The 12,619-nt window shown below is 35.3% G+C and overlaps 1 protein-coding gene across 3 annotated transcripts in view; it reads left to right on the top strand.

Annotated features, from left to right (window-relative positions):
- Nucleotides 1–12,619, top strand: part of FGD4 (FYVE, RhoGEF and PH domain containing 4) — a 292,080-nt gene that overhangs the window by 164,340 nt on the left and 115,121 nt on the right. The window lies entirely within an intron of this gene.

Raw genomic sequence — 12,619 nt, 5'->3', positions numbered from 1 at the left:
TTGAGTGTATAATGTGAACATAATTATATTACTGAGATATCCTTGCAGATTTATTTTTGATATTTAGCAGGGTTTCAATGATGACTCTTCTTAGGTAGATGTCAGTCATATAACAGCTACCCTACCCTCACAGATTCCTATTTGACTCATTACTTTATTCTCTCCAGATTCCAAGACAATCAAGGTATATGTTATGATAAAACCTGATTGTTACTAAATTATAGCATCTTATATATAGCTTTAGAAAATAATAAATAACCTGGGGTAACATCTTTCCAGTCAGTTTTTTATTCATGTTGTTTTTTCTATATCAATTCCTTGATTTACTAGACTTACACAAAGTGACTATCCACTTTATTAACTTTGTAACAAACATTTGAAAAAAGATATCATTAGCTGTTTATAGTGTACCAACTGTGAAAAAGATCATAGACAAAAGTATCCTATAACACTGAAAACACAGTCCCGCAATTCAAGTCTTTCCCAATGGTAGCTAGACTCTCTCAGGAATTCTCTCCATATGGTTTCCTCATGATATAGGATTGTAACTTACTCCTCTCAGGAAGTGACTCTCTTGAAAAGTTCTTTTTGTCCATTATCTCTCTGCTTCATCTAGTCTCTCTTCATCCTAAACAACAGATTCCAGTTAAACTGTAACTCCCCAAGGACTCCATTCCTTCATAAAGATAAAGTAACATTGCCAATGAAAGGGACTGTTTAGGTTTTTAGGTTTTTGTTTGCTTTTTTTAACAAGGCAAATAGGGTTAAGTGGCTTGCCCAAGGCCACACAGCTAAGTAATTATTATGAAGTGTCTGAGGCGGGATCTGAACCAAGGTACTCCTGACTCCAGGGTTGGTGCTCTATCCACTGTGCTATCCAGCTGCTCCAAAAGGGACTGTTAAAGCTGAACTTATACATCAAGATGTTTTGTATTTTATTCCTTCAAAATTCACTGAAAAATTATTTCTACTATTTTTTAAATTAAAACTTTATTTTTATTCAGTTAATTGAAATCTTCATTTTCCCACATTCACCCATTTGAGAAAGAAAGAAAAAGAAAAGTAATGAATATAGTCCTCAAGTAAAACAAATGGCCATGTTGGCCACATTCTTCTGTCATTCCCCAGTGCCCCCAAATATACACAATTTTAAAACTTTGGGGACCTTTTGTTTTCCACAATGTCCAGACCAGTTCATAGCTCCACCAGAAGTAGTGTATTTTTGTATCTTTATTCCCTCAGTTAAGTAGGCACAGTTGTCTTTTTTTCCATTTTTGTTCATTTTGACAATCTAATGGAAGTAAAAACTTCTGAGTTATTTTGATTTGTGTTTCTTTAATCATTAATGACTTATAACAATGGAATGGGTGATGTCTTTTGACACTTTCCTTGGCAGTATATTTTTCAAGGAATAATAATGAAGTTGACACATACATTGTCAGTTTTTGGGAAGCTCAGAAGGATAGCAATAGCAATAAGGAGTCAGATGGGAAATGAAGTAGAAAACTATTTCTTTTATAAATGATATAATGATACATTTAGAAATTTCTAAAAATTGAACTAAAAAATTAGTTATAGCAATAATTTTAGCAAAGTAGTAGAATTTAAAATAAACCCACATGAATCATTAGCCTTTTTATTTATCACCACAAAAAAACCTGCAAGAAGAGATGACAAGAGATAACTTATTTAAAATGACTGTAGATAGTATAAAATACCTTAGAGTATGTCTGCCAAAACAGATCCAGGAACTACACGAGCATAATTATAAAATACTCTTCATACAAAAAAAGTCAGATTAAATAATTGGGGGATTATTATGTTAATGGGTAGGGAAAATCAATATAATTAAAATAGACAATTTTGCTAGTTTGTTCAATGCCATCCAAATTAAAATACTAAAAATATTTTACTGGGTTAGGAGGGAAAATAGCAATATTTGGAAGAACAAAAAGGTCAAGAATTTCAAAGAAATTAATGAAAAAGATGTTGATCAGTACCAAACATCAAACTATATCATAAGGCAATAAATATTAAAATTATCTGGTATTAGTTAAGAAACAGAAAAGTAGATCAGCAGATAAAACAATATATAATAGTAAATATTAACCTTTAGTCTAACAAATGTCACTATTTAAGTTTGGGGCATAAAAAAGTCATTTGTAAAAATTGTTGTAAAAGCTGGGAAGCATTTTGGAATAAACACGTCCTTGACCTACAGTATCTTAAATCAATTACCAAGATACCTAGATATAAAGGGAGATATCATAAGAAAATTAGAAAAAAAAAAGAACATATTCTCTATTAGATTCATGAATAAGAGAATAATTTATGAACATACACGAGATAAATTCCATCATATTAACTTAAAAAATTATTGTATAAAGCCAATGTAGCCAAGATTGGAAGGAAAGCAGAAAATTGTTGGGGAAAAATTTCATAGTCTCTTAGATAAACGTCTCCTTTCTTAAATATGTGTGTGTGTCTATAATATATATATATATATATATATATATATAAATTTGTAAAATTTATAAGAATGAGAGTCATTTTGCAATTGAAAAGTGATAAAAGGATATGAACAGGAAGTGTTTTGATAGAGGAATCAAAACTACATATGGTCATATGAAAAATTGCTCTGAATCATTATTTATGAGAGCAATACAAATTAATACAACTTTGAGATATCATATTCTTATCTGATTAGGTAAAATGTTACTCTTAAGTTGGGGAATGGCTGAATAAGTAGTGACATATAATTGTGATGGAATACCACTGTACAATAAGAAATGGTGACCTGGTTGATTTTATTTATTTAAGGCAGTGGGGATTAAGTGACTTGCCCAAGGTCACACGGCTAGGCAAGTGTCTGAGGTTGGATTTGTACTCAAGTCCTGCTGATTCCAGAGCTAGTGCTCTATCCACTGTGTTGCTAGCTGCCCTGACCTCGTTGATTTTAGAAAAACATGGAATAACTTGGACCTATGAAGGGAAGATGCTATCTATCTCAAGAGAAGGAACTCATAATTAGAAATCTGTATAATGCATTTTTTACATATGTGTACTTCTATGTGTGTGTATACATATATATATATATATACATATATATGTAGTGTTTTTATAGTAGCTTTCTTTAGGGCAGAGTGGGAAAGGAGGGAGAAAAAAAGTAAAAAAGCATACTGTAGATAACAAAAATAAATTTAGAAGGAAGCACCAAAAAATTTTTGAAAACAATGTTGTATTATTTATTACCTCATTTTTTAAAATAGTCTAAAATAGAATTCTTTTAAAAATGAAAATAAATTATGCCTTTATCAGAGAAATTAATTTTTAAAAGTTTCCCCAATTTCTTGCTTTCCTTCTTTTTCTATGATTTATTTATTTTCACATTACTTCAGTAATCTTGTTGTGAAAGTAAACATAATCTCCCCTCCTCCCAAAGTGATTAGAGAAACCTCAAAATAAAGTGAGAGAAAAAAATGTACTTCAGTCTGTGTTCATATATCATCAGCTCTGTCTCTGGAATGGGTGTCATTCTTTATAATAAGTCCATCAGAGAGAGATGGAGCCAAGATGATGGTGTGAAGGCAGGGATTTCCAGAAAGTCTCTTCCACAATACTCCAAAAACTTGAAAATTATGATTAAGCCAATTTTTAGAGATGCAGAACCCATAGAAAGATCCAATTTAACAATTCCCCTGTCCCAGGTAACTTGGAAAATCCATGGAATGGCTTTGTTCCACTGGGGTCAGAAGTGGGGCAAATGAGCTCAAGACTTCTAGGAACAATCCTTAGGGTGCCTGGATCCCTGGGGTATCTGGGTTTGTGGCAGTGTAAGTGGTTTCCAGACCTCCCAACCCAGGGATTACCAAGCACAACTTGGGAAGATCAGCAGGAAAATTGTGACCAAGGAGCCCTGGCCAGTGCAGCCCTAGTTTCAGGAAAGGGAAGCAGACCTGCAAGAGCCATCCAGCAGGGAACTGCCTGGCAATTGCTTCCAGAGTACAAGAGGGTGGGGGAAGACTGTCAAAGTCTCTCTTCTATCCCTGAGACAGGACTTTTGTGCTTTGTAGACCCAGGTCATAGTCTGGAACCCTTTATGGTCATAGCAGATCAGGGACCCTCCTCACAGCTCCAGAACAGAGGGAAGTGCATATGGTCATCTACAGACCAGAGCACAGACCAGGAAAGTTGTCAGAGCCTCTCATAAGACTTTGAAAGAACTGAGGTCTTTACAGGAGTGTCCCAATAGCACTCAAAAGCTTGGGAAACATTCCAAAACCAGGGCATACTGGGTAAATGGGTAAACAGGGGAAAAAAACCTAACCATAGATAATTACTTTGGGTCCATGAAGGATGAAAACACATGCTCAGAAGATGACAAAGTCAAAAACTCTGAGAAAAATAGGAATTGGTCTCAGGCTATGGAAGAATTCAAAACAGATTTTGAAAATCAAGTAATGTAGGTAGAGGAAAAATTGGGAAGAGAAATAAGAACAATGCAGAAAAATCATGAAGACCAAGTCAGCAACTTGGTCAAGGAGATAAAGTACTGAAGAAAATAACATGTTAAAAACCATTTTAGGTCAAATGGAAAAAGTAGTTCAAAACATAAATGAGAAGAAGAATGTTTTAAAAAGCAGAATTGGCCGCATGGGAAAGGAGATAAGAAAACTCTCTGAAGAAAAAAACTCCTTCAAATGTAGAATGGAGCTAAAGGAATCTAATAATTTTGTGAGGAATCAAGAAACAATAAAACAAAACCAAAAGAATGAAAACTTAGAAGATATAAAAAATCTCTTTAGAAAAACAAGTGACCTGAAAAATGGATCCAGGAGAGATAATTTAAAAATTATTGGCTTTTGACATTTGATCAAAGGATAGGCAAAGAAATTAAGGCAGTTTTCAGGTGAAGAAATCAAAGCTAACTATAGTCATATGAAAAATTACTCTAAATCATTACTGATTAGTGAAATGCTCTGAGATACCACCTCACAACTCTCAGATTGGCCAATATGACCAGAAAGGGCAATGATCAATATCAGAAGGAATGTGAGAAATCTGGGACACTAATACTTTGTTGGTGGAGCTGTGAACTGATTTAGCCTTTCTGGAGAGCAATTTAAAATTATGCCCAAAGGACAATAAAAATGTGCATACCCTTTGATCCAATAATACTACTACAGGGTCTATACCCTGAAGAGATCATGAAAAAGGGTAAAAAGAATATCAACTTGGAGTTGATGATCAGTCTTAATGGACTTGGCTCATTTCATCAGTGCAGCAATCAGGGACAATTTTAGGCTATGTGTGATGGAGAATACCGTCTGTATTCAAAGAAAGAATTGTAGAGTTTATACCAAGACCAAAGATTATTACCCTTAGTTTAAAAAAATATATCTTATGTAATTTTGCTATCTCTCTTATATTTTATTTTTTCCTTAAGGATATAATTTGTCTCAACCCATTCAATTTTGATCGGTGTATAGCATAGAAACAATGTAAAGACTATCAGACTGCCTTTTGTGGGGGGGTGGGGAGAGGGAAATGAGATTGGGGGGAAAATTGTAAAATTCAAAAAAGAAAGAAAGAAAATTGCCCTGATAGCAGAGTGTCAAATAGAAATTGAGGTAATCCACTGATCACCTCCTGAAAGATTTCCCCCAAAAAATAACTCCCTGAATATTGTAGCCAGATTGTAGAACAACTCTTGAGTCAAAGAGGAATAATACAAGCAGTCAGAAAGAAACAATTCAAATATCATGAAACCACAGTCAGGATTACACAGTATTTAGTAGCATCTACATTAAGGGCTCTTACGGCTTCAAATATCATATTCCAGGAGGAAAAAGAGCTTTGATTACAACTGACAATCCACTGCCTAGCAAAAGTGAACACCTTCTTTCAGGGGAAAAGATGAACTTTCTATTAAATGGGATTTTGATACTTTTCTGTTGAAATGGCTAGAGATGAACAGAAAGTTTGATCTCCAAGAAACAGGACTCAGGTGAAACATAAAGAGGGTGAATGGGAAGGGAAAATTATGAAGGATTTAATAATGTTGAACTGCTTGTATTCCTGTATGAAAAGATGATATTGATAACTCAAATGAACCATATCAGTTAGGAGGAGCATATATGGACAAGGCACAAGAGAGAGCTGAATATGAAGGTGGTATATATTATAAAGATAAAGTCAATGGGTGAAAAAGGAATGTACTGGGAAAAGGGAAATGAAAAGTAGAATGAGCTAAGGTGTTTCCATATAAAAGAGTCAAGAAAATGCTTTTGCAATGGAGTGGAAGGGGGAAAGTTGAGGGTGAGTGAGTAAAGCCTTCATTCTCATCAGAATTGGCTCAGAGAGGAAACAACATACACACTTAATCAGGTACAGAAATCTATCTTTCCCGGAGGAAAAAGAGGAAGGGGATAGAAGAAAGAGGATGGGGTAAGTGGAAAGGGATGTAGGTGAGAAAGGAGAGGGAAGATAATGGGAGAGGGTAGTCAAATGTAACATGTTTTTTGCAAAGTGTTGGGTTCATGCAGATGGGTGGTTATTGGGTTTCTGGGGCAGAATTTGATTTGGGGACTCCTGACTCCAGGGTTGGTGCTCTTTCAGCTGTCCCAAAATATACTTCTTTAAGGAGGGATGAAGTGAAAGGAGAGAGAGAATAGAATAAATGGGAATGGGGAGGAATGGATGGAGGGAAATACAATTAGCAATAGCATTTGTGGGAAAAAAATATTGAGACAATTTCTTTGATGGACTTATGATAAAGAATGAGATCATCCCAGAAACAGAGCTGATGGTATCTAAACACAGATTGAAATACAATTTTTTTCTTTTTCTCTCACTTTATTTTTTGTAAGATTTTTCTATTTTTGTAGGTGGAGGGGGATTATGTTTACTCTTACAACAAGGCTATTTTGATAATGTGTAAATAAATAAATAAAATTTAAGAAAAATGTATTTACAGCAGAGGAATTTCTTCAATATTTTCCCCACAGTTGATATTATTAACTGTATTTGCCTCCATTCTATTCCCCCCACTCCCATTTATTTTATTCTCTCTCCTTTTGCCCTGTTCTTCCTCAGAAGTGTGTTGTATATGACTACCCTCTCTTATGATCATCCTTCTCTTCTATCACCTATCCCACCTTGACCCCCCTTCTCTTATCCCTTTCCTCTCCTTTATCCTCTAGGTTAAGATTGATTTCTATGCCCTATTGAGTGTGTATGTTATTTCCTCTCTGAACCATTTCTGATGAGAATGACAGCTCACTCATCCTCCCTCACCTTCCCCTCTTCCACTACATTGCAAAAGCTTTTTCTTGACTCTTTTATGTGAAATATCTTAGCCCATTCTACCTCTCCTTTACCTTTCTCCCAGTACATTACCTTTTCACCTATTGATTCCATCTTTATACCATATTATACATTATATTTAATGCTCTCCTATGCCTTGTCTATATATGTTCCTTCTAACTGTACTTATAAATGGGAAGATTCTTATGAGTTATCAGTATCTGCCTCCCATACAGGAATTCATGCAGTTCAGCATCATTAAATCTCTTATAATTAGCCTTTCCCATTCATACTCTGTATGCTTTACCTGTGTCTTGTCCTTGAAGACCTTTCTGTTTAGTTCTAATTGTTTCAGAAAGTTAGAAAAACTCATTTCATTGAAAGTTCATCTTTTTCCCTGAAAGAAGATGTTTGGTTTTTCTGGGTAGTTAATTCTTTGTTATAATCCAAGCTCTTTTGCCTTCTGAAATATCATATTTCAAGCCCTATGAGCCCTTAACATAGGCACTGCCAAATCCTGTGTAATCCTGATTGTAACACCACAATAATTGTTTCTTTCTGGCTGCTTATAGTATTTTCTCTTTAACTTGGAGTTTCTGGAATTTGATTATAACATTTCTTGGGATCTCTTTCATTATATTATCAATGAATTCCCTCGATTTCTATTTTACCCTCTCATTCTGGGATCTCAGGACAATTTTCCTGGATTATTTCTTGAAAAATAAAGTCTAGTCTCTTTTCCAGGTTATGACTTTTGGGTCACCCAATAATTTTTAAATCATTTCCTCTAGATATGTTTTCCAGGTCACTTGGTTTTTTCCAGTGAGTTATTTCACATTTTCTTTTAGTTTTTCATTCTTTTTATTTTCTCTTGATTTCTCACAAAGTCTTCAACTTCTCTAGCTCATTCTACATTTGAAGGCATTATTTTCTTTACTTCCTTTTCCAGTTGGCCAGTTCTGCTTTTTAAGGCATTCTTCACTTCATTTCCTTTTGAACTGCATTTTCCATTTGACCTAAATTGGTTTTTAACATATTATTTTTTTTCTTGTTTCTTTGTATCTCCGTGACCAAGTTGCTGACTTGGTTTTCATGTTTTTCCTGTATTGTTCTCATTTATCTTCCAATTTTTTCTTTACCTCCCTCACTCAATTTTCAGTGGGTTTTTTTGAACTCTTCCAAAGCCCAAGACCATTTCCTATTTTCTTGGAATCTTTTGATACAGAAACTTTGACTTGGTCATCATCTGAGTATTTATTTTGTTCCTCCATGGGACCAAAATAACTTTCTATGGTCAGATTTTTCTTTTTTAGGTGTTTACTCAGTTCCTCAGTCTGTGACTAATTTACTGCACTTCAAAGCTTTTGGGAATTTTGGGGACAGATCCCAGAGACCTCAATTTCTGAAAGGTCTTATAGTGCTCTCCTGGTCTATGGATGACCACAAGCACTCCCCTCTGCCCTTGAACTGTTAGGAGAACTGTGGTAGTAGAGGCCTAAGACTGGACCCTGGATTGGAGTATGGATAAAGCAGCAGAGTCCTGCCCCAGGTATAGCAGAGAGTCCCTTGCAGTCTCTCCCCACTTCTTTACCATCTGTGGGCTGAACACTCTGGAAACAGCTGCTAGGTGACTCCATAGGTTCCTAGGGTGGTGCTGCTCTGAGGCCAGCAGTGGCCTATGCTTCCTGCTCCTTCTGGTGAGCCAGAGTTCTCCCTCTGACTGTCTAAGCCATCCTGGAAATCTCTGGTCCAAGAGACCAGGAAACTGTTCCTCTTGCCACGGACCCAGGTGCCCCCGGGACCCAAACACCCTGTTCCTGGAAGATGGTTTGCTCTGGCACAGCTGAAACTCAGAGTTGTGGTTTCCCTGCCCCCCCACCCTCGTCCCAAGACCTTTCCCATAGTCCAAGTTATCTTGGACTGAAAACTTGTTTCACTCAGTCTTTCTGTGGGTTCTGTCACTCTAGAATTTGGTTAGAGTCATAAATATACAGCATTTGTAGTTTTATAGGGAAGAACTTTTAGCAATTTCTGCCTCCCTGTGGCCATCTTGGCTTGCCACCCCCACCCCAACCCTTGTCTTGCTTTCTTTCTAATCTTGGCTACAATTGATTTAATTTGTGCAAAAAAACCCTTTAATTTCATTTAATCAAAATTATCGATTTCTTTTCTCATGATCTTACTCTTCTGTTTAGTTGTAAATTTCCTTTAATCATAGATTAAGAGAAAAATTTTCCATGCTCCCCTAATTTGTTCATGATATCACTTTATGGCTAAATCTTGTATTCTTTCTGACTTTATCTTGGCATATTATGTGACTTGTTGGTCTATTCATAGTTACTGCCCAATTTCTTTCAAGTTTTCCTAAGCATTTTTGTCAGACACTGAGCTCTTATAGCCAAAGCTCAGATCATTTGGTTTATCAAATTTATTACCTTTACTTTTGTGTTTTTGTAAAAAAAAAAAAAAAAGATCTATTCCACATATCCTCCATTCTATTTCTTAGCCAAGATTGCCCCTTTGAAATTTGGTACTGCTAAGCCACTTTCCTTCACATTTTATATCGATTCTTTTTATTGACGTTCTTCTTCCTCTAGATGAATTTTCTTCATTTTTTAGCTTTCTAAAATAATTCTTTTGTAATTTGATAATGGCACTAATTAAGTACTTTAATTTAGGAAGATTTGTCATTTTTATTATTGACTCAGCCTATCATGGGGCATTGAATATTTCTCCAGTTGTTTAGATTTATCTTTGAGTGAAAAGTATTCGTAAATTATTTTCATATATTTTCTGGATTTGTCTTCATAGGTGGACTCCCAAGTATTTTATATTGTCTGCAGGTATTTTCCATAAAAATTTCTTTTTCTATCTTTTCCTGCTTTTTTGGCAATATATAGAAATGATGATTTATATGGATTTATTTTTTTCTTCTGAACTTTTATTAAAGGTATTATTTGATGTAATCCTAGTTCTTTTTTATTCTAACATATTCTGAGCCCTCTGCCCCTCTAATGTGGAAGTTGCTAACTCTTGTTTGCTTCTGACTGGTTTCATGGTATCCAAATAATATTTTTATTCTGATTGCTTGCTATATTTTTGATCTATAATATTCCTGAGAGTTTCCATTTTTTTATATCTTTCAGGAGGTGATCAGTGAATTCCTTCACTTTTTTAATTGTTTTTTTATTAAAGATATTTGAGTTTTACAATTTCCCCCCCACTCTTACTTCCCTCCCTACCCCAAGGAAAGCAGTCTGTCAGTCTTACTTTGTTTCCATGTTGTACATTGATCCAAATTGAGTGTGATGAGAGAGAAATCATATCCTTAAGGAAAAGACAAGAAGTCTAAGAGGTAACAAGATCAGACAATAAGTTATCTTTCTTTTCCCCTAAATTAAAGGGAATAGTCCTTGAACTTTGTTCAAACTCCACGGCTCTTTATCTGGATACAGATGGCACTCTCCTTTGCAGACAGCCCAAAATTGTTCCCAATTGTTGCACTAATGGAATGACTGAGTCCTTCAAGGTTGAACATCACTCCCATATTGCTGTTAGGGTGTACAGTGTTTTTCTGGTTCTGCTCATCTCACTCAGCATTAGTTCATGCAAATCCCTCCAGGCTTCCCTGAAATCCAGTCCCTCCTGGTTTCTAATAGAACAATAGTGTTCTATGACATACATATAAGACAATTTGCTAAGCCATTCCCCAAATAAAGTACATTTACTTGATTTCCAATTCTTTGCCACCACAAACAGGGCTGCTATAAATATTTTTGTACAAGTGATGTTTTTACCCTTTTTCATCATCTCTTCAGGGTTTAGACCCAGTAGTGGTATTGCTGGGTCAAAGGGTATGCATATTTTTGTTGCCCTTTGTGCATAGTTCCAAATAGCTCTCCAGAAAGGTTGGATCAGTTCACAGCTCCACCAACAGCATAATAGTGTCCCAGATTTCCCACAACCCTTCCAACAATCAAAAGGATCATCATCCTTTCTGGTCATATTGGCCAATCTGAGAGGTATGAGGTGGTACCTCAGAGAAGCTTTGAATTCCTTCACTTTCAATTGTACCCTCTGGTTTTAAAATACCCAGGAGTTTTCCTTATAATTTCATGAGATATGTTGTCTAGACATTTTTTTGTTCATAACTTTTAGGTTGTCCAATAATTTTTAAATTATCTTTACTTTAAATTATCAATATATTGATATTTTCCAGGTTAAGATTTTTTTCCTAATGCAATGTCACATTTTTCCCTTTTTTATCTGTCTTTCACTTTATTTTTTTAATTTTTTTAAATTTATTTAAGGCAATGGGGTTTGAATGACTTGCCCAAGGTCACACAGTTAAGTAATTATTAATTGTCTGAGGGTGGATTTAAACTAAGGTCCTCCTAACTCCAGAGCCAGTGCTCTATCCACTGCACCACCTAACTGCCCCTCTTTTGCTTTATTTTATTGTTTGTTGAATTATTTTCTTCAATCAGCGTTTGTACCTATATTTCCATTTGTCCAGTTCTACTTTTATTTTTATTTTTATTCATTATTATTTTGCAAGCCAATGGGGTTATGTGATTTTTCCCATGGTCACACAGCTAGATAATTATTAAGTGTCTGAGTATGGATTTGAACTCAGATCCTCCTGACTCCAAGGCCTGTGCTTTATTTATGCCAGTTCTACTTTTTAAGGAGTTTTTTCTTCAATTAGTTTTTATGTCTCTTTATCATTAAGCCAATTCTAGTATTAAAGGTATTTTCTGCCATATTTTTTGATATCTCTTTTACCAAAATGTTAATTCTCTTTTGGTATCACTCATTCTTTTCCCTAATTATTCTTCTATCTTTCTTATCTCTTACTTTAACTCTTCCAGAAATTTTTTTTTAAGCTTGGTTCCATTGCCATTTTTCTTTGTTGTTTTGATTTTAACTGTTTTCTGAGTCTTGGTCTTTCCTGCCACCTCAATAACTTTTTGTGATCCACCCTATTTCTTCATTTGAATTATTTGTTAAACTTTGTCTCAGTTCATCTGGGGGGGGGGGGGCGGAGACACTGTCCCAAACATTACTGTTTTGGAGGCTGCTATATTCAAAGCTACTTCTGTGGGTCTATATGTTTTTTTCCTATGCTTCGAAAGTGTTTTATTCCAAGTACAGGTGTAATAATTCTTCTCCTGGTCTGTATTCTGGTCTTTACCCAGGTAGAGGCCCAGACTTCTTGCTGCTACATAGGCATGTGCTACTTTTGACCCTAGAAAGGTGACATGGAATTGTGCAAAGGTAATACAACAGGCATCCTGTATCCAGTCAACTCTAG

The sequence above is a fragment of the Macrotis lagotis genome, chromosome 7 (assembly GCF_037893015.1).
Source record: "Macrotis lagotis isolate mMagLag1 chromosome 7, bilby.v1.9.chrom.fasta, whole genome shotgun sequence".
Lineage (NCBI taxonomy): Eukaryota > Metazoa > Chordata > Mammalia > Peramelemorphia > Peramelidae > Macrotis > Macrotis lagotis.
Note: the sequence above shows the minus strand (reverse complement) of the source record. Positions and strands in the feature narration are given on the sequence as shown.